This window comes from Erithacus rubecula, assembly GCF_903797595.1.
Source record: "Erithacus rubecula genome assembly, chromosome: Z".
NCBI classification, from domain to species: domain Eukaryota; kingdom Metazoa; phylum Chordata; class Aves; order Passeriformes; family Muscicapidae; genus Erithacus; species Erithacus rubecula.
The window spans coordinates 24,154,083-24,175,034 of NC_136661.1; the positions used below are offsets into that span (position 1 = coordinate 24,154,083).

Genomic DNA, 20,952 nt, shown 5'->3' on the forward strand with positions numbered 1-20,952 from the left:
AGATTGTTGCAGGTTACTTTGTGAGAGTCTTCTGTGAGAGGCTTTTGCCTGATGTCTCTCCACGTTGCATAATTCCCAGGGAGCCCCTTGCTCCAGGGAGCTGTGTGGGTCTCTGTGTCCTGGTAATGCCACGTTACTGTATTTTTGATCCTTCCTTCTGCAACTCTGCTCCATGGAGCCTATTTTCTCACCAGCTCAGTTCCTTTATTATTTCATTTTGCTTTTGCTCATGAGGTGAATATAACCTCCAGAGAATGTGGTCTTACTTTGAGACCTGCTTTGTAAATTATTTTGTTTGACAGGGAAGTGTCTCTGTTCATCCTCCCTTTGGCTTTGCCCCTCTCTTTCACAGTCTCCCTTGCTTGGCCTGTGAATGCCCAGCTGCCAATTAACATGTTTTCCCCCTGTTTCCGTCTGCATCTTCAGCTGGTTGTGAATCCTGAATGAAGAGCAGCTGGGCTCACATGCTCTGCATTTCAGGAGCTTTTTGAGGACTGGCCAGTGGTTTGCAGTCATACTTGCCTGTGGCCTGGACAACCCCCCAGCTAAGCAGCATGATGCTAGAACAATACTTGGATGGGAAACCTTCAAAGGAGTCCTGTGTGCTGCAAAATGGAAAGTCAGTGATTCAGCTGGAAGTGCTTTTTAGTAACAAATCCATGTCCCGGGCAAGGGCTGATGTCAACCCTGAGATTCTTGTTGTTGGAAGTGAACAAAGATGCAAAGCCCTTTATGCAAGAGCTGAGGTGGTAATCCAGATCTCCTGGCCTTGGTCCATTTGAGGTAATTGCATTCTTCCTGGGTAGTGTTTTCAACCCATCCCTGTCAGATACATTGCCATCGCTTCCTGTGCTGCTGCAGTATGTGGGTGGCAGTACTTCAGCCATGTCCAAAGCAATTCTTGTCACTGCTCAGGCTTAGTGCCTTTTGAGCCTTCTCTGAAAGACAGAGCAGGGACTTGGTGGAGGGTTTTCAGTATATTTATATTTACATATAACATGCTGAATTTACTGGGGCTTGTTCTACTTATAAGCTCTCCAAGATGATAGCCCTTGTGCCTAGCTGGTGCAGGTTCCAGGTGGGACTCCTCCTGGGGTGCCAGTGCAGGTGTCATTAAGCACAGACTTTCTGGGTGCCCTCAGGGCTGTTTTAAGGGCTGAAGCCCCAGTAGGGCAGTGTGGCTATGCCTCACTGTACCACGAAGTGAAGGCTGTGCTTCTGGGGCACTTCTGGGGTCTGCCCACAGTGCTCTGCTCGCTGGCACGGCAGCTCTGGTGACAGCTGGGCTGTGCTGTGGTGGTGCTGCAGGGTGGTTGGCCATGTGGATGGTCAGGATGGGGAGCAGGGACTGCCTCACAGCAGATTTTGCCCATCATGCCTGCAGCTAGGGCAAGTTCAGACTTGATCCTGGGCAGGCTGATACCATCCTGGTTCTCAGGACCTGCTATGCACAAGGACCTAGCCCCCACAAAGTGTATCTCCACCAGTCTGCAATTAAAGCACTGGGAGCCTGGGGAGGAGACTTAAACAACATCTTTGTGATGGTGTTGGCAGGCTTCTCGGAGATTTCTATTAAGCAATTGTCGTTTTCTCCCTTCCCTGTAGCCTGGGAAACGCTGCGGTGTTGGATTTGTCTTGGTCTGTTTGGGTTGTTGGGAGGGGTGTCTCTCCAGCAGTGGAGTTTGTCCCTCCCTGCCCTGGCTCTGTGTCTCCCTGGGGTAGCTTTGCAGGCAGACCACAGCCAGTGCCTGTTCTTGCAGATAAACCATATGCCAGCGCACCCACTCGAGTGCAGCAAATTCTGAGTGGTGGAGAAACCTACAGCTGAGTGGGTGGACAAGAACAAAGCCAGAAAGGCCTTTATTTCCCACCAAAGTCTGGGAAGGGAGATTGTGGATGTGACCTTCTCTCTGGAGAAGCAACTGTGCGACCACCTGGAGTTGTGCAGGGAACTGGGGGTAGCTGGACCCAGGAGGGAGTCAGGGCCGCAGGTGGAGGGGCAGCCTCAGCACTGGTAAAAGATGTGATGGAGTCTTTGAGCTGGTGGCGTGCTGGGGGTCTCTCACTTTTGTCCATGGGCCACTAACTCACTTGGCTTGGATGAGCAGTTACTGCTCACCCAGTGATCCAGCTGAACCTGTGCATGTGGACTTGTCTTTGCAGGTGACCCAAGACAGCCAGAACAAGTGACCTCAAGGCCACACTGGGAGGGCTGACAGCTGAAAGCTGCCTTCTCTGTCTGCTTCAGCCCTACACTGAGGTTAGCAACTTTCAAACATCACTGATTTCCCTTCCCTCATCAGGACAATGTGAAGAAACAAGGATCTCTGTGCTCTTCTTCCCTTGGCTCACAGGATAACTCTGTAAAGTAGATGTCAGCCAGGTGAGATTTTCCCACAGCCAAGGTTTTTTGGGTGCTCCTGCATCCCACCTGGCTGTCAGCATGGCAAAGAGAGCCTGGATGTGTGGACTCAGTGCTGCTAAGTCTGTTGAACCCTGCACACAGTTGTCGGGAGCTCAAGGGTGGTGTGTTCTAAACCCTTGGGAACTTGCAATCTGTGCTGTTTGCTGCACTCGTCCTTCTGCATGCCAGCAGGATTGAATTGGGAGCATTTTCCAGCTGCAGGTCCCTGCTGTCTTTCACCTGAGCCCAGCTGAGACTTTACCCAGAGCTTGTAGCAAATGTATTCATGTTCTCTATTAGAAGCATTTGGGTTTTCCCTACATTTTCCCAGGATTTTGTAGCTTTGCTTTGGTGTGTGAGGCTCAGAGGAAGTGTTTCAGGAGGACAAGCAATTTTTGTATTGCCACTGGCAAGAAATATTACCTGCTCTGAGGTAACCAGTCTGGAGCAACCTGAGATGGCTGAGTGCTCCTGCCCTGTGCGTGGATGCTTGTGTGCCTGCCTAGAATCCAGCAGTGCTTGCCCCACCTGCACAGTGTGCTCTCACCTGGAAGGGAGCCCTCATCAGGACTGTGCCTACGGCTGGGCAAGCTGAACCCTTCTCTCACCACAGAGCTCAGGTGTGATTTGGCCAGGACAGATTACATGGGGAAGGCAGGGTTTAGGATGCATGGCTGCCCAGTCTCTGCAGCTCTTCCTCTGAAGTGTCTGCCAGGGAAGTTGGGACCAGTCCAGAGGCAACTGGAAACTCGGCCTCAGGCCATCTCATCCTTAAGCTTCATGCTGAAGTGGTACCCACAGTGGGTGATGCAAGGATAGATTTACCTGTGAAAGTGAAAGAAAGGAAAGAAGAATTTCTTTGCTCATGCCAGTGCTCTGGGCTGCAGATTGCCAGTTATATAGTGCAGTGAAAGCAGAGCAGCCCCTTTATCCAGATGGGTTGTGGCATCAATAATACCTGTTCCATTATGGGATTTTATCTCTCTCAGTGATGAGAGACATGGCAAAGACCAGAGAAAAGGTTTGCTCTCAGTTCTGCTGGAACTGCTTGTCCACTAAGTTCACAGCATCCTCCTAGGGCTCCCCTGCTGTTGGCATTAGGAAGGTTACAGAGCGGCGAAAAACACCGACAAGAACTATCTTGCTTGGTGCAGGAAAGAGCAAGAAAGAGCAATTTATTGAAAGAAACTGTTACCTTAAATAAGACAGTTTGTGGATAACAAATTACAAACAGATCATTGGTCAGGGAAGGAGACACCTCTCCTCCCTGACTTTCTCATGGACCTTGCAGGTGTTTATCTCTGTTATGATTCTTTGTCTTATGTTTGCAATAGAGCAAAAGTCTCCAGCCTGGGAAAAATCCTGGCTGGGGCTGAGAAAGTTCCATGGCCTGAGAAAAATATTTAGAACTTGAGAAAAAGGCCTAGCTAAAATGTGCCTAGGCCTTCAGCAGTGCCCACACCCTGCCTTTTCACAAGGAACATTTTAACACAGAACTCACCACAGAATCACAGAAAGGCTTGGTTTGGTAAGGACTGTAAAGATCACATTCCAACCCTCCTGCCATGGGTCAGAGGAGCCACATGCTAGACCAGATTGCTCAGGCCCCTGTCTAACCTGTCCTTGAACACTGTCAGGGATGGGGCATCCACAGCTTCTCTGAAAAACCTGTGCCAGTGCCTCACCCCTCTGGCACAGTATTGGATCCACTTTTCTCCCACCCCTCCTTGCTAATCAATTAGCTTAATATCTTAATGGACAGCAAAGCTCCCTTTTATGTGTAAAGCAGCAGCTTTTCCTGTTGCTTGGCCACAGCATAAAGCTGTTCTTTGGTTTGTATATCACCTTACCCAGGTGGTATTAGTGAGTTTATATTTGGATTGAATTAGCAATTTTGGTTTAGTGCAGCTGATGGTAGTCTGGAAACTGATGCTTGCAGACCTATGGACAGAATTCCAGTGCCTCTATTGGGAATGGGATGGAACCTTGTGCTGGGAAACCTAATGACTGGGCAAAGTGAAGTTTATATCTTCAAAAGAAAGCAGTCAGCCTAAAGTCCTCCAGCCTTCTCTCAGTGTGTGTAGGCTGCCCTTGCCCCAGAGTCTGACCAGCTGATGTAGCACTAGGTCATCTTTCTACTGAAAACCACAAAAAAAAATGCTGCCTTATCCTTCAGAACAGGGGCTCTGGGTTCCTTGTGGATATTGGCACTGGAGTTATGCAAGGAATCCCCTATTTGCCCTACCATCTCTGTTGCAAATAGGTCGGGCATTCAAAGATCCTGTTCATGGGAGTGTTGGGACAGCTGGATCCTTGTTCAGTTCTTGCTGCTCCCAAGAATGGTGCAGAGGATCATCTGCTGAGGCTATTTTAGGTTTCTGAGTGTTGCTGGTGTCCCTCTGAGCTCCTATTTGTGTGCCATCCTACAACTTCCTGCTAAGATCTGTGTGAGAATCCTGTATCCTCATGTGTGAAGGCTTTGCTTGGGCACAGTGTCTCAGGGACTAGGAAGAACTTTTAATTCCTCACTTACCTCAACATCTAAGCCATATCTGCTGTATCTGTGACTCCTTTTTCTAACCTTTACCTCTGAACATCCCTTGGACCTTGCTTTGCAGATGCCCATGCATTGCCTGGTGGGAAGCAGCCTGCAGCTTTCCAATGCTTTCCTGCCAAAAATGCAGCATCCTTCCTGTTTGCAGCTGTTGATTCCTGTTGTCTCCAATGGTAGCATGCATTGCCAAAAAGAGTCTTCCACAAAACCTCTAGGTGTGGAAATACTCCAAAGCCCACAGCTGAGTGAGATGAGATCCTGGCTCTGGCCATCTCTGTATGGCTGCATGGCCACTTGCCACCTGCCTCCACCATCCTCCAGCCCTCCAGCGTGGCACTCCTGGCCTCTCCCTTCTTGGTACACCCAAGACTTTTGGCTTCGCTGCACTTTTTGGTTTCCACCTGCTCAGGTAATTTTTCAGCAGTGCTGAGCATTGCTAAGTTTCGTGTTGAGGCAAGATGTGGCTCTGCAGTTTTGGCGCATCTTTATTTTTAGCTGTGTAAGGCAAGGCTGATGGTATCAGAAGGAAGTTGCACGGCCTCCGGAGCTCCATGACTCATCCTGGATCAGGACTGAGGCTTTGCTAGCTTCTGCTATAACCCTCAAGTGATGTAACTGGTTGTGGGAAAGGGCAGAACAGAGAGAAGCAGGGCTTTTAGAAGTTTGGTTTTTTTTGCTTGTCAAGCAAAGTTGTTGAATTTTCACATTGAAGGGTATTGACAAGTAGCACACTGGGTGTGGTTCAAGAGGGTCTTTTGTCTTCCCCTTGTGTCTTGTGCCTGTGTGAGAAAGGTGAAAGGGAAAGGAGATCTGCTTACCACTGAGGCTGTGTAACTGTTTAGTGGCACATAGCAATGTTAGGGAAGAATTTTTAGGGCAAGAAACAAAGCAGGATCCTGTATCCAATTCAAGCCGTGGTGGGGTTTGGTGCAGTAGTACTGTCTGAAACTGGAAAGCAGAGGCTTAGGAGGTACCTGCCAGGATGCAGCAAGAAGATCTGGTGCTACTGCAATGTAGGAAGAGCTCCTGGAGATTTCTGATCTGCAGGCAGCTGTGTTGGGTTGGACTGGACAGGGGGTTCATGTCACCCCCATGGAGCAGGCCCTGTGGGACAGATGAAGATGTTGAAGCATCCCTGCCTGCCACAGCACAAAGGAGAATCAGTTAAAAAGATCTGTTCCCCAAATCTGTCAGTGTGCCTCCCCTGTGCTTTGCCTTATGAATAGACCAGGTGGGGTGCAATGCACCTGGGCTCAGAGTAGGTCCTTGCCCCTGAGGTAGGCAGGGATGAAGGCTTGTGGGAGTGGGCATCCACCTCTGCCCCCTTTCCTTCCCTGGTGAAGGTGCTGCCTTTTAGGAGTATGTTGAAGTTTTGGGGTGTTTTGTGTGGGGGGCAGCAGGGAAGATGATAAGCAAGGGGGAACAGAGATAGGGGAGCATGCTGGAGGGTATTGCTATGGCAACTTGCCACTGGCAGCATCACTGACAAGGCAGAAAAGCAGTTGGGCAAATGTGCAAAGTGCCACAACCCTCAGCTCAGCTGTGCCATGGGCTTGGCACCCCTGGACTCGTGCCTGACAATCTGGCATCTGGAAGTGTTCTCTGGCAGCAGTCTCAGGGTGAGTGGGCAGGGGTGTTTTGTCCATCTTCTCCCCTCTTTCTCCCCTTGCTGGGGTGTATGCAGGCATCTCCTGTTTACAAACCTGCTTGGTTTGAAGCCCTGAGCTGCAGAGCAGGCCCAGCCAGGGCCAGGCTCAGCCAGGAACAAACCAGTCTCTTGATCCCTCTCACTGTACCATGGAAGAAAGCGAGTCATTCTGCTGCCCTTGCTTATCCTCAGTTAATCAACCTAAGTGGCTCCAGCCATGACTGCACCTTCCCGGGGGCTGGTCCTGTGCTGTGCTGTTCTGTCCACCTTGCACAGCCAGTTTCCCTGCTCCAGGCTATCTGTACTCTGAGGGAGAGCAGGCACTCTTGTGACCCCTCTGATACGGTCTGAGACCATCCTCTGGGGCAGGTAAAGGAGAAGTTAAACATTTTTACATCTGCCTTTGGGTAGATCCCTTATCAGATACTTGTAAGAGATTTGGCTTGTATTGATGAAGGAGAAATCATGCACTCACTAGCAGAGGGAATGGGTCAGGAAGCCATCTCCAGCCTGGCCATAATGTGAGTGTGACTGAGACCTGGCCTGTCATTGATGATATGCCTAAAGGCCTGGATGTAAGCCAGGGAAAAGGACCTGCTGGCAGCAAGCACAGCTTGCTCATGTCAGCATGGATGGCTGTGTGAGCTGTAAACCTCTCTCATTACACCTCTCAAAGGTCACTGCTGGCAGCGAGCTACAACGCCCTGCCACAGCTCTGTGCCCAGCCCAGAGTGAGAGGGGAACAATGCTCTTGGAGATGTTGTGTGTGCTTGCCATGGTGTGGCACACACTGTTCTAGTGCCTGTGACCAGAGTCTCTATGGGACTAGGGTGTTGAGTCAAAAATGGAAGGGCAAGGATTCCTGTCTGTGAGCCACACAAATAGCTCTGCACTCACAAATGTAATAATTCTTGCCTGAGCTGTGATCCCTTCTTTCCAGGGTACAAGACCTCATGTATTGCCTTGAAAATACTTTCACCCTTTCCAACATGTCCTAGTGTCTTTCTGTGATGTAGGGTTACTGTAAGATCCATATGGACTGCCCAGTTCTGTCCAGTTCTGCAGTTTCAGTCATCTTAAAACTCCCAAATAGTCTAGACTTGTTTGCACAATGTTCCCTGGACTCCAGACCCTGGTGTTCCCAAGGGAGAGCAAACAAGGAGGTGGAAGCTGGAAAATGTAGGCTCTGGGAAAGCAGACAGCAGTCTCCTTCCTCCCTCTCACTTCCAACAGGTTCCTTCCGCTTTCGGAGGGGAACAGCTTGCTCTGCACCGAGGGCTGGAGCTTCCTTCCCAGGGAGGAATCTGGGGATGCTGGCACCTGACACTGAAGGCAGTTTTGGGTCAGCATCTTGAGCACTACTTTCCATATATGTGACCTTCAGCACTTGGTGTGAGAGTTGGTGTTATATTATGGGTGCAAGAGGTGACAGAGCATGGTTAAAAGTCCCTTGAGCCACACTGTAGTTCCCTCTGACCCCACTTTAATGCTGGTGGTTTCTCATCTTTTCTCTGTACCAAGGCCCCAGGATGTGCTGTGAAATATCATGGAGTGATGCAGAGCCCAGCAGATGAGGCTCTGGGTCATATGTGTGTGTTGGGGTGGGAACTGCTATTTTCTAGGGCAGAGGATGTTTTCACCTTTATCATTTGTAAAACACCTTGCCTGCCAAGATCGCTGCCCAGAGCTCAATCTCATGGGTGCTGTGACCCCATAAGTTACAACCATTTCATCTCTGAAGTTCTGCCTCCTGTTTTTCTGTCTTACTTAATATCTAGTTTGTGCTACACAGTTTTAAACACATAGGACCAAAAAAGCCCAAGTGGGGTCATATACTCTGCTGCCAATTTGGGGAGGAGTTAAGATAGGCAGTGCTGGAATAAGCATTTAGGGAGAGGCAGCCAAGAGAGATTTCCTCCTGGCTGAGCCGTGGTGTGGGAGGGTCCTGTGTGGGTTACTGTGGGTTACGTGCTGCTTGGCTTTGCCTCTGGCATTACCTGAGGCAAGTCCAGGACATGCATGTCTGCTTGTGGGGACACCAATCTGAGCAGTGTCACTCTGAAAAATTGGACAGTGCCCCGTGGGACCAACGTGAATGTTGCTGCTGTGGGAAGAGCGGTGGGGAATTCAGCAGAGAGGTGATGGATCAGTGGGACCAAGTGGAAACTTCGACTCCGTGGGTGTTTCTACCTGCATTCCCTAAACTGTAAGAAGGGAGCTGAGTCCAGCTGTGCTGTACAGATTGTCTTGCAAGAGCCAACTCTTAGCTCCACTCAGGCCATGAGAAATTCCTGGATGCACCAGGGTTTGCTTATTGCCAGTCAGCGCTGCTGGAGCTGTCAGGCCAGCGCTGCCACTCAGCCCTTTCTATACCAGCCTTTGCATTGCTGATGAGATTAGCATAGCTGGGCCAGCAGTGGACAAAGGGCGTAATTCTCAAGATCCTCTCTGCTGTGACTGCCAGCAAAATAAAGCAGTTATGGCATCAAGTAGGGAGTCTGAACTTTGCTTTCAATTCATCTTTTTAGCAGCAAAAGCTAAAAATATAAGCTGTTTTTGAGGAACTAGAATATTCTCAGGCTTTTCATCTAGGTCTGGTCTGTTGGCCTCTTTCCTAAGTGGGCAGTCTGGGGTCTTAAGGTATTTGCAATGATCTGTTCTGGCCTTGTAATAAATCTGGAGAGAGAGAACGGAAAAATTGGTGGCATCAATCTGCCATCCTGAAAGTGCTCCTCTTGCTGCTGTGCCTGTTCCCTCTAAGCAAAGGCTGTTTTGTGGTTTAGATTTGTTGAGGAAACAGACTTACAGCTCTTCTCTTTCTTCTGTGCAGCAATTTCCCTGGCAGCTCAGTAGGCATGATTTATTACAGATTTCAGCTGTTTAATTCTGTTTCCCTACAATATGACAGTGTTGGAGTAACTGAGCAAAATGCAGTGATGTTTCCGGAGGAAGGCTGCTACCAGGGACCACCCCTGTAGCAAAGGCTGGAAGCAAGGAGGAACAGTTTACCAGGAAATGCCTGTGTTCATGTACTGGGCACTTTTGGGAAAGAACAGGCATCTCACCCTTCAAGCTTCCTCATTACAGGGCTCCAAACATTGCTGATGAAGCTGTTTGAGTAGCAGCAGTGAGAATGCTGCCCTCCAGAGCCTGGGAAAGGTCTGACCAAAGTGGTGGTCTGGAGAGAAAAGGCAAATTCTGTCCTTAAGTGAACCTTCAAGTGCTAATTTTAGAGTAGGAATTTTTTTCTTTCTTTCTTTTTTTTTTTTTTTTTTGTGGGTTTAGTTTTTTAAATTATTTTTTGTGGTGGTTTAGGCTTTTTTTGGTACTGAAAAGAAGAGGTATCATTTGTGCAAATCCCTGTAAGGCAAGAGAGAATTTCCTTTGGAGTGAGCTGGCCTGAAACTCGATATGTCTCTGATGTGTGTTAACAGAGAAATGAAAAGATAGTACCATAAAGTGATAGGGGATAATGAATTTCATCTAGTATTATGTTGTCCTGGGAGATAGAGCCGGGGCAAGGGTATTGCAATAATGTTATGCTTTGCATTACAATCACAGCAAATACCACCTTAACACACTTCCCTGGGGAGGGGTGAAAGGGTCAGTTTTCAGAGTCCCCAGGAAGGTGGAGCGAGGCAATCAAGAAGACAGAAGCCTGGGAAAAGATGCCAGGAGACTTACAGATGAGCAGTGTGTAATTGCTGTGCATTTTTTGCAGCTTGAGTTCGGTTTTCCTATTCTTTGTCCCAGCTGAACTGGGCAATGCTGGGCTCTTAAACTCACTGCAATCTTGAGAAACATACTCAAGATACCATAAATTTAATAACATTGAACAGCTTGAATGAACAAATCTTGAACTTCTCTGTCTGCAAGGCAGATAGATGAGCGGTGGTTTATTACTTCACCTATAAAATCAGGGATTTTAAAGGGTTCTGCTGTAGACCTGGTCCTGGAAAGCTTTACTGGTTAGCAGGTCCTCAAAAGAGTTTCTGTAGGTGTGTGATAAAAGCAGAGCTTGAGGTCAGTACCTGGAAACTTACCAGCTCCTAATGCTGGGCCAGAGTATCAAGTCTTTACTCAAACACACGAATCTTTTAAAGTAAAGAATACCATGACTTGTTCTCAATGAAGCATCCAGTCCCTTACCAGCCTTTTAAGACTTATGGCACTCTTCTGATTTATAACTCTATATCCAGCTCTTTAATTTAAGTTTGTTGGCTTTTTTTTTTTTTTTTTTTTTCTGGGCTATGCTAAGTTACTGCATGTCCTGGTCCCTCAGGTGGCAGAGAGCACATGGGTCAGTTAGTGTAGCCCAGCAGAGCTGGGTGCAGTCTGTATGGCCAGCAGCAGATTAGGGTCAACTTCTGCTTTAAGAGAGGTGGGAACAGCAGAGATTTGCAATTGGGAAGGCTGCTTGGTGTGGAATATGTGGGTATTTTTAATCCCTCCCCATTGCTGGGGTTCTCAGAGGTGTCGGTACCACTCCTGTGCCAGGGGCTGGGGGCTGCCCACCCACTCTCCTGCCTTGGGGCAGGGTCAGCATGGTGTGACTCAGTTTCCCTGAAGCCTGAGGAGAAGGGAAGGGGTGGAGCAGGACTGGAAAGGGGCAGAGGGGAAGTTATAGCAGCTGTAGGAAATGGCATTTTAGGGTGCTGCAAGGTGGCCTCCTGTCTGCTGGGGTGGTGTTTTGGGGTGCAGTGGTACAAGCTGGCTCTGTCTGCTGTGGAACTGGTGTTTCAGGATGTTGGGCACCTCTATTCCAGCTGCAGAGCTGGCATTTTTGGCAGCCCTTGCTCCATAGTGCCTTTTCCTGTGCCAGGGATCATGCTAGGAAGTGAGACCTGGCTGTACCTTCGGTGTCCTCTGCATTCCCATGCCCAGGGTGTACAATTATGCACAGTCCATTGGCACCACTTCCCCAGCTTGTGATTTTAGCCTGCTGGTCAGGATGTGGGTCTGAGCTTATCTCAGACAAGGCAAGAATCAATATGCAGGCTGTGTAGTAACAACCTGGCATCCCTCACTGGCTCTGATTTGCTCCTGGTCATGGAGCAGCAGCTCTGCCTGGGGGCAGGAGCAGAGGAGTCCTTGCAAGACTGACAGTGCCCAGTGCCACTTGTTTCCTTCCTCATCCCTATTCCTCTGTGCAACCCCAAATCTGCATGCATGGAGCATATTTTGTAATAAACCTGCTGAACTGAGGGCAGGCAGAGCAAAAGCAGGAGATTATAAAGAGGTGTAAGGCCAAACCCTGCCTGTGTCGCTGCACTGTGAGGTACAGGAGTTTGTAATGATGATGAGCATGGCCAGAGACATCCCTCCCACCCTCTTGTGTGTATCTGATGCTTCCTTCAAGCCACCAGCAGATTGTCAGTACAGCTCTTTTGTAAGGATAGATCCTGTTTTTGGAGGGTAGGGCCAGCTTCCTATGGATGCTGCAAACTGCCTTACTTCTGTGAAACTCTTCATTTGAGGCAGTGCCCTAAGGGTTAATCCATGGTTGTGGGATAGGGTTTGTAGCAGGAACAAAGAGGGCTTTTAAGGTCTGTGCTGGCCTAGGAATAGAGGGAATTGATTGAGCCTTTCCCAGTGTGTTGAATTACAAAGGTCATGGAGACCCTTTTGCTGGGAGGCAGCAGCCTTTGAGATCCCTGTTGGAAGTGGGGTAGAGAGAAAAGAAATTGTGGAAGTCAGTGAGAGCAACGTAGTGGAGAGCTTTAAAACCAGGTGAAAACTGGAACTGTGTCCTGGGGTAAATAATATCTGAACACAAGGCTGTGTACCTTCTCCCTGGGATTTTTAGGTGGCTTGATTTTGCTCTACCTCCTTCCCCCTATTGCATTTACAGCTGCCCCCACACATGGCACCTGAATTAGCAGTACCTCTAGTATACCCTAAAATTGGGCCTCTCCAGCTTGCTCAGGGCTGGTGAAGGCAGCAGAGGGTAAAGGGCAGGGACTGTAAGGGAGGATCTTTCCAAAATGCAGAAGAAAACAGTCTCTGGTGCCTACAGACATATTTTGCCTTGATAGAAGAGGAAGTTTCATATCCCCCTAAGCTAAAAATGGATTTTTCATGTGCAGTTGAGCAGGAAAACCCAATTCTAGCTGGTTTCCAAGCCCTTCTTCTTAATGTGATCTGCTCAGGATGTCCCATGGGGCACAGCAGCAGAGGATCCAGCAAAAGGAGCTAGGGAAGGGATGGATTGCAGAAACCTATGTTTCCCTTCCTGCAGCAAGATGAAAAGTGGACACAGGGAGTTTCCATCTTGAGCTTTGGATGGCATGAGCCATGCAGACAAGGCACCCAAGATGTGTACAGAAGAAGTTGGTTTTGTCCTTAAAACTTTTAGGTTTTAAGTGCCAGCTTAGCAGACATTTCACCATTCAGTTCCATCCACTGGCACAGGCCTGCTTCCCCATCTGATCTTTTATTTTAAAGTAATCCCACTTTTGATCTTTATGTTGGATGAAATCACCTCAGAAGTGATTTTTGGAGCAAAAGACTCTTTGGGCTCTACCTAGGAGATGAAAGCTGGTTCCAGGGAATATCCCATGAGGGTGTCTGCAGCCATCACCTAAGTTAGCAGCCTAGAAGTTTCTCTACTTTTTTAAGCACTAGAAAGACTGTGGGAGCACAGAGTTGCATGAGGGGTGCTTGTTTTGGAGCTCTCAGAAATCAAAACATGCGTTCACCTTGGTAGCCAGCCTGTTCTGGGGTCATTCTCCGTGTGTCTGTCCCAGTAACCTGAAACTGTTTCAGCAGAAGCATCAACTTCATGGACTTGCTGCTTAGCTTTGAGTTTGAGAAAGCATGAATTCATTCATCTGTTGTTGCTCCAAATCATCTCTTCTCACCCTGTCCTTTGGCATCCCCTGTGCTGCAGAAGCTTGCCACTAACAAACACAAATGTGGTGTATAAGTGTGCTCCTCTCTCCTGGTAGTTCCCAGGTGGCTGGCCTGGAATATGCTGTTTGAAGACAGCAGGGTGTACTCTCTGTATTTTGGGTGAATACTCTGCCACTTTTTCCAGCCACCTGGACTGCAGAACGGCAACATGAGGCACTTGCAAGAGTTTCCCTTGGTGTGGGAAAGATGTGAGAGTCAAGAGCAGCTTGGCTGTCTCTGCTCTGCTCCTTCTCCCATCCCAGCTGGAGGGGGGTGTTGCAGATGGGATGTTACCCCTCTGTTAGTCACAAAGGAGGGTGTGGCAGGAAAGTCTGGCTCAAAAGTCAGTCAGTCTGGCTCAAATTGGATCAGTCCCCAGCTGCTTAACTGGATGTTGGGCAGTCTCTCAGCTTCCCCTGTGCTCGGGGGCTATGTCAGGGAGCTGGCTGTGTCCAAGAGCTCATGTAGGTTTGTTGCTGCTCTCTCAGGGGCTTCCAGAGTTTATAGACAAGCCCATCTTTTCAGTGTGGTAAGGCTGATTTAAGCACATGCATTTAAATTGCTGGGTCTGTCCTGCTGGTGGCTGCTGAGTTTTGTTCAGGAGCTTGCCCAGTTGCTGTGACTTTAGTGACACTGTGACCATGGTGTTGGCCCTGCTGACACATGGTGAACATTGTGGATCTCCCCCCTTCTTCCCTAGAAGGGATCTGAATTACTGGAGCATCCCGATGAGAGGAGGATGCTGTGCAGGGGAAGCTGCAGGAGCCCATAAGGATGCCATGGGACAGAAACTTGTATCTTGTCCTAAGAAGAGAGAAGAGGCTCTGTGTATCCATAATGAGGATCAGAAATTTAAAAGTCCAGGGAAGAGCAGCAGTTCTGGCATACAATCATAAGCTTTGGCAGAAAATCATTCTTTGTGCCTATTTATATGTGACATGCCAGCCCAAAGTGTTGTCCCTCACTCCCTGGCCAAAATACAGTTTATTTTGGCCTTAACTCCTGGGTGTCAGGGCTTTCTGTCTAACCTGGGGCTGCATGACCCTGCTGAAGATATAATGCTTGATTGACTTGTTCTCTGCAGTGTACTTGTCCCAAGTGTCCTGTGTGCAGCCACAGGCAAAATGCTGCAGCATTTCCAAGCACTGCTGGGTGGAAGGGACCAGAGCTCCTCAGCATGACTCTGACCCATGTGACGTGGAGAGGAAAGAGTGAGAAAAGAGCCTGTATGATGCCAGTAATTTCCTGTTGTAGTCTCTGGGAAATGGATCATATAGCTCCGACAGGTCTGTGGCTGGGTGTGCTACATGGAGCAGCACCTCGTGCTCACACCACAGCTCTCCTGTGCCCAGACACAGACGGTGTGCAGAGCCCTGTGTGTGCCACAGCTCTCACTGGGCTTGGCACAGCTGCACAGTGCCATCTTGTCACCTCTGTCTGCTCTGAGGAGACTGAGGTTACCTGGACAGCCCTTGGAAGAGCTGTCCAGGTGGAAGCATTGTGTGTGGCTTGGGAACAGGACAGAATGAGGAAAAGAGAGGAGGAAGAGGATATGGGGCCTGTTTGAGCCTCAGTCCCAAGCATTAGGGAATTGCCAGTCGGAGGAGTACCCTGCATGGGATCTGTGTGTACACAGATCATGTGTGTGACTTGCCCTGTCCACGCTCATGAACTGGCCAAGCCCGTGGGCCCTGCATGCCCAGTGGCATTAGCTGATGCCAGCTGACCATAGCCATGCTTAGAAGAAGTAATTTTGTGTCTCCCATGAATCTGTCCACCATGGAGAGTAAAAGCAGGAAGAGGCACAGCCTGGGGGGCATGTTTGGCTGTACCCAAAGGCAGCTTAGCTGGCAAAGACCTTGCCTGTGGGTCTGAGCTGTGGCAGTGCTGGGTAACCCTCCCACTGCCAGCAGGGCTGGGCTGATAAATAGATTGGGTTTGCCTGGAGGAAGGGCCTCCCCTAGCATTGCTCCTTATCTTGGTAGCACTCCCAGCCTGCCTCTGCCCCTTCTCCCCACCATGGACTGGAGCCAGTGGTGTCTCCCCTGCCCCTCTGGGTGCTGCAGGAGATGGGGGTTCTGGCATGGCCTGGCCAGGCTCCCTGCCCCATTTGCTGCCTTGCAGTGTCATTGCCCACTCTGCACACTCACTCACTCCCTTCGTGCATGGGGCTGTGGCAGAAATGAGTTAGTCAGGAGGGGCTGAACCACAGGGGAATGAGTCAGTGGGAAGCAAAAGGCAGGTACATGTGTAGGTACATGTCTGGCAGTCCATGCTGAATCCCTGGGAGGTGGGCTGAGGGTGCCAGAGGAGAGCTGGGAAAGCCATAGGGCTTAGCAGGTGGAGGCAATGCCTGTGCCTTGGGAACAGGCCAGGATCTTAGCTACATGCTGAGCTCCAGCTGTGGGTACACTGCTGTCCTGCATAGGCTTGGGGCATCTTTGCTGCTGAGTCTTTCCCAAAGAGGAGCATTGCAAGGGAGCAGTGCAGGGACCAGGTATGCCTGCCTCCAGTGAATCAGATGGATCTTCATCCCCACACAGGCAGTGGGGTGCCCAGCCAGCTCTAAGCAAGCTGAGCAAGTCTCTGTACTGGTCAGATCCTGCCCAGTTGTCTGAGAGAGCAGATGCAGGATGGGAAAATGAGTTATACTTGTTGGGGCAGAGAATGATAAACAAATAGCTCTGGATTGAGTGAAGACAGCATGGAGGAAGAGCTGGGATGCAGATGAAACGGGATTTTGGGACATGGATGATTGTTGGCTCCAAAACCCCTTGTGTGACGTGGCCCTGCTGCAGACCCTTGGAGATATTATTGCAAGGGTCACAGATGGCTGCTTCCCTCATTGAGGGACCTGCTCTGGACTGCTGGGTTTCCATCCAGCACAGCTGGTCTCTGCTGAGTTGGACTCATAATTGTCCTGCTCATCACTCCTGCAGACAGGTCCCTCATGGGCGTGGTGGAGGAAGCCTTGGTGTCAGAGATACAGCAGCACAACCAAAGCTCTCTGTGTCTAGAGCCAAACTTCTTGGAGCAGGTACTTGGGAATTCTGTCTTGGAATAACAGGCGTGTTACAGGATGCACTGGTATTGTTACCAACCAGAGCAAGGATCAGATATTTGAACAAAAGCAGCTCCTGCTGATCTTAGGTTGAGATGAGTCTCTTTTTTCAATATCCCCAAGGTATGCAAGTGCAGGTACCTCCCATCCTCCCTGGTGGCACCCTTGGCAGGGCAGGATGGAGCCCAGCAGACTCCAGCAGTCTCCAGAGATGAGCTGGAGCTCTGCCTTCTTGTGTGCTGCAGTGGGCAGAGGCTGAAAGTGGTGGGCTTGTGCAGCCTGGGGGAGGCAAGGCAGTGAAGGGGGCTCTCACTGCTGCTGCAAGCTGTGGGTTTGCAGTGAAGCTGCAGCTTGGTTCTCTTGGGAAGTGCCCTGGGGCAGGATGAGAAGCAATGGCACACAAGGGAAATTGCAATTAGATATTAGGAAAAATATTTGCCTGCAAGGCAGTTAGACTCTGGAGCAGGGCCCAGAGCAGGGAGACAGTTTCTACACTTTGTGACTTCCAGCCCCTGGCATGGGCAAACCCCAAGCAGTTTGCTTGAACTTGGCCCTACTGTTAGCACAATTGCACCCAATCCCTTCCCACTGCTGTTCCTCAGTTCTTCAGTTCTCAGGTTGCTTGGCAATGCCACATCTCATGGACTATTGGATTGACCAGCTTGGAGGTATATGAAGGACTTAGGGTCTTGTTCTGTCTGTCCCCTTATCACTTGGGCTCATCTGTATGGTATTGGCAATGGTGGGAGATGGAGGCACTGCCTTAGGAGCATTGCTCAGCTCGTTCACTTGCCCCCAGCCTCTCTTAGCTGGAGCACCATCTCTCTGTAAGTTTCCTTCCCACATGAGCACAAGAAGCCCAGTGAGTAGTGAAGCACAGGATGTAAAGCATCCTCCTTGCTCTGCTGGAAGCACAGAGCTGTGATATGTAGGGGGTGCTGGTGTTTTTGGAAGGCTCATGAGGATGCTAGCCTCCAGTCCTCCAGATGGAAAGTTTATCTTCCCCATGGTGCTTGTCCCACAGATAGTGGGGATTGGAAGGGAAGTCACTGGGAGCTTTTTTAAAGGTTCCAGCTGCTTGACCATTCTCAGCAGATGGATGTTGAGATAAGCCCAAAGGACTGTCTGGAAAGAATTATTTGCTCCCAGTATTTTCTGTTTCTTTGCCAGCCTTTTATTCTCATGGCTGCTCTTTTCCTGATCCTGTCCTTCTGCAGGCTGGCTGCTGGCAGTCTTATGAGCCTTGTCTTCAGGAACAACTTCACTCTGTGATTTATCGTGTCTCTGAGCCTTGACCTGGTGTCTGATGCTGCAGAAGCCCATGTCTGATGTGTAAGTGTTCAAAGGTGTTTACAGTGTTCGGCCCACCCTCTCTGCAAGTGTAATGAATCAGAGCAAAGGGGTCTGCTCATACCCTTGGTGCCTGGGTTAAGCTGACCTGCAGCAGTAGCAACATCTGCTTTTTCATCTGGCAGAGGCTGGGTGGATGTCCAGGCTGCCTTTATGTGGGTTTTCAAGGTCTAGAACTTTCTCATAAACGTTGTTAGACCCCAGATCTCTTCTGAAGTTGCTCCTTTCAGCCTTTCCCTTCGTCTTGTTGAAACTGGGCTGCCATCACCCTCTGCACTCTGCTCTCCCTCCCTTGGCAGTCCACATGTAACTCAATACTGCTCTGGGCATGCTGGCTTTACTTGGATATCCCTGTTACAGCACCCCCCCCATGTTACAGCATTGGGAGCAGCAGGATGTGGTGGTTTGGGCCAAGAGGTCCCTGAGGTCTGCTCCCAGCTGAGGAGCAAGTGCTGTTTGGCAGGTGATGAGCTGGTTTCTGGTGGGCCATGGAGAGCTCTTAGGTCAGACACAGGCTCTGTGTCCCTAGGATGGTCAGGGGTAGGAGGACATCTGAGTCCTTAGGCCATGGATCAACCACCAGGCTGAAGATCTTTTTGACTTAGTTGCCTCTGCTGTCTATGGGGCCCCAGGGGTAGTTCACTGTGTGTGGACCAGATTTGCAGTTTCATGGTGTAATAAGCACTGGTCTGTGTCTCCTGCTGCCCTTCACATGGATATGCCTACAGTCCCTCTTAGCCCCATTTTCCCTTCTTAGGGCTGCTCTCATGTGTTTGCCTTCATTATAGGCAACAGTGTAAATGTTTGGATGACAGTTGTGGCACCCTTTTTCTAACTCCAGCACGGTCTTTCACCTTCAGTCTTACAGTAAAGAGAGGTTTTCCTTCGTTATGACAAAGTGCAGGACATAGAATTCACGGTGGAAATATTCCTTCCCTGCAGTAACCCTGGCTATGTCCATCTTTTTAAAATCAAAGATGGACAAAGCCTCAATCTTATAGCCCAAATACCTGCCCAGCATGTCACTTGACTAGACTTGAGCCCTTCTAAATCGCATCTGGAGAAAGGTGAGTTGGGTGGGTGTGCTCTGTGTGTGTGTGTGTGTGTGTGGTATCTCCTCCCCCTGTGCCACGTCCATGTCCAGTACAGGGAGTGGAAAAGATGCTGAATGTCCCCACAGCTGCTGCAGCCTTATCTGCAGGCTGCAGCTTGGTAACCAAGCGGGAGGCCCGAGTGCCTGTGCTGAAGCACCTCCCTTGGAGGGCTCTTACAGTAAAAGGAAGTGTGTTGCGAGAGGCCTTGCAGTGGGGAGGGGCAGTTCCCACGGGGCAAATGCTGCAGTGCACAATCCTTGCTGCCCTCCCCACTGCGGCCTACTCCTTCTTCAAACATGTGGCTTTGACACCTGGAGTTGATCGGAGCAATTCAGCATCCATGGGACTCTCTGCACTGGCCTGAGGTGCCTGGTGACTGTTTGGGCAGGTGTGGAAAGGTGATGGTGCCGTGAGTCTGTCGGGTGTCAGGGACTCATCAGGGGGTTGTGTGCAAGGATGCTTGGGCTGAGGGGGCTGGGCGTGTGTGGCAGTGGGACGTGAGAGGAGCCTGGGATAAGTTAAGGTATGAACTGCAGCTATCAGGAGGCAACAGCACAGGTAAGAGCTACAGGCTTGCCTTGGGGGTTCATGGAAACAGGACAGAGTCTGATGGTGGATGAGGATGGGGTGGAAATGAAGCGGAGCACACTTGTGGGGATACAGAGCCCACCTGAAGGATGTGGGGAAGGGGTACTGTGAGTGGCTAGAGAGCATCAGAATACAGAAGGAGCTGGCTTGGTAAGGAGGCTTTGGATGTCTGTGGCGGTGGTGACAGAGGGAGAAGAGAGGAGATGGCTGAGCTGGGAGCAGCAGGGCTGTCCTCACCTGCTCATTTCCCTGCTATCTTCTCCCAGCTTGCAAAGCATCACCCCACCACCAGAGCTCCCTGACAGAGGCTCCTGTTTCTGTACCCTCCTAAGAGTGCTGGAAAAGGGGCTGGGCTGTTCAGGCTGCACACCTAGATCATGCTTCCCATGGTGCACAGCCCAGGACAGGGAGCTGACAGGGGCAGAGTTACTGTGAGTGATTGTCTTACCACTGAAGTTGAGTTAAACAGGTTAATAAACAGTTTTCAGGGCTTCTGATGTGGACACCAGCTGCAGGGTGTTATTCTTCCTCTTGGGAGATCAGTCCCAGATCAAAAGGGACTCTTGGTACTAAAATTTGTAGATGATGTAGAATGGTGAGGGCCTCATGCAGATTGGGTCTGGGGAATGCCTTTCTTGGACAAACATCCTTATTGAACTTGAAATGTGGCGGAGCACTGGTGCCCTGGTCATGGCCGGAGACCTCAGGTGTCATGAAGTGCAGACCAGAAGTAGTCCCTGCCCTTGGCCAGATCCACTTGCCTTCTCAAAGCCATTCTGTGACTGGCTGCACAGGCATGTGACTTGGTAATCACACGGTGGAAAATTTTCCATTGGTTTCAGCTGGCACCAAGCTCTGGACTGGAGCAGCCAGTCTGCAGGGTCATCAGTGGCTGAGATCCCCTGGGCCTGTCCTTTGGGTCACCACCCCTAGAGAGGGACAGGAGGGCTGGAAGGGAGCTGGATGACATGTCCCTGTGCCTGGGTGGCCAGGGCCTTGCTTTCACACTCTTTCTTGCCACAAGGTGACTGCTGAGGCCGCTGTGCTGCCTCAAGCCCAAGGCCATGGGGCTCGCCAGGGCTTGCAGGTGCGGTGATGGCTGCAGCTTCCCCTGTGCAGCAGCTACCCCGAGGTGAAAAGACACAGCTTTTTAGGATGTGGAGCCAGCACAGAGGAATTTGCTGCTTGTGGACAGCTGTTGTCCTGGGCCTGGCTCGTGTCCTCCAGCACTTCTCACCCGGCGCTGCCGCGGGCGGGGGCAGGGGAAGGGGGGCTGCCCACCCGCGATTCCCCGTGCCGGGCAAGTGGGTGCCACCTCGGGCCAGAGGGGGTGAATAGCTGCGGTGGAGCCTAGCAGCATCC

General features: G+C 50.3%; 1 protein-coding gene across 7 annotated transcripts in view; it reads left to right on the forward strand.

Moving 5' to 3' along the window:
• ATOSB (atos homolog B) overlaps positions 1-20,952 on the forward strand; it is a 38,757-nt gene that overhangs the window by 3,169 nt on the left and 14,636 nt on the right. For 2 of the 7 annotated variants that reach the window (XM_079330542.1, XM_079330540.1), the window contains exon 2: positions 2,164-2,260. The exons of 3 other annotated variants lie outside the window; for them this stretch is intronic. The gene's annotated coding sequence lies outside the window, so the exon portion shown is untranslated. Of the gene's footprint in view, positions 1-2,163; positions 2,261-19,035; positions 19,391-20,952 lie in introns of those variants that run through there. 2 more of the 7 variants (XM_079330544.1, XM_079330545.1) reach the window with 2 other exon arrangements.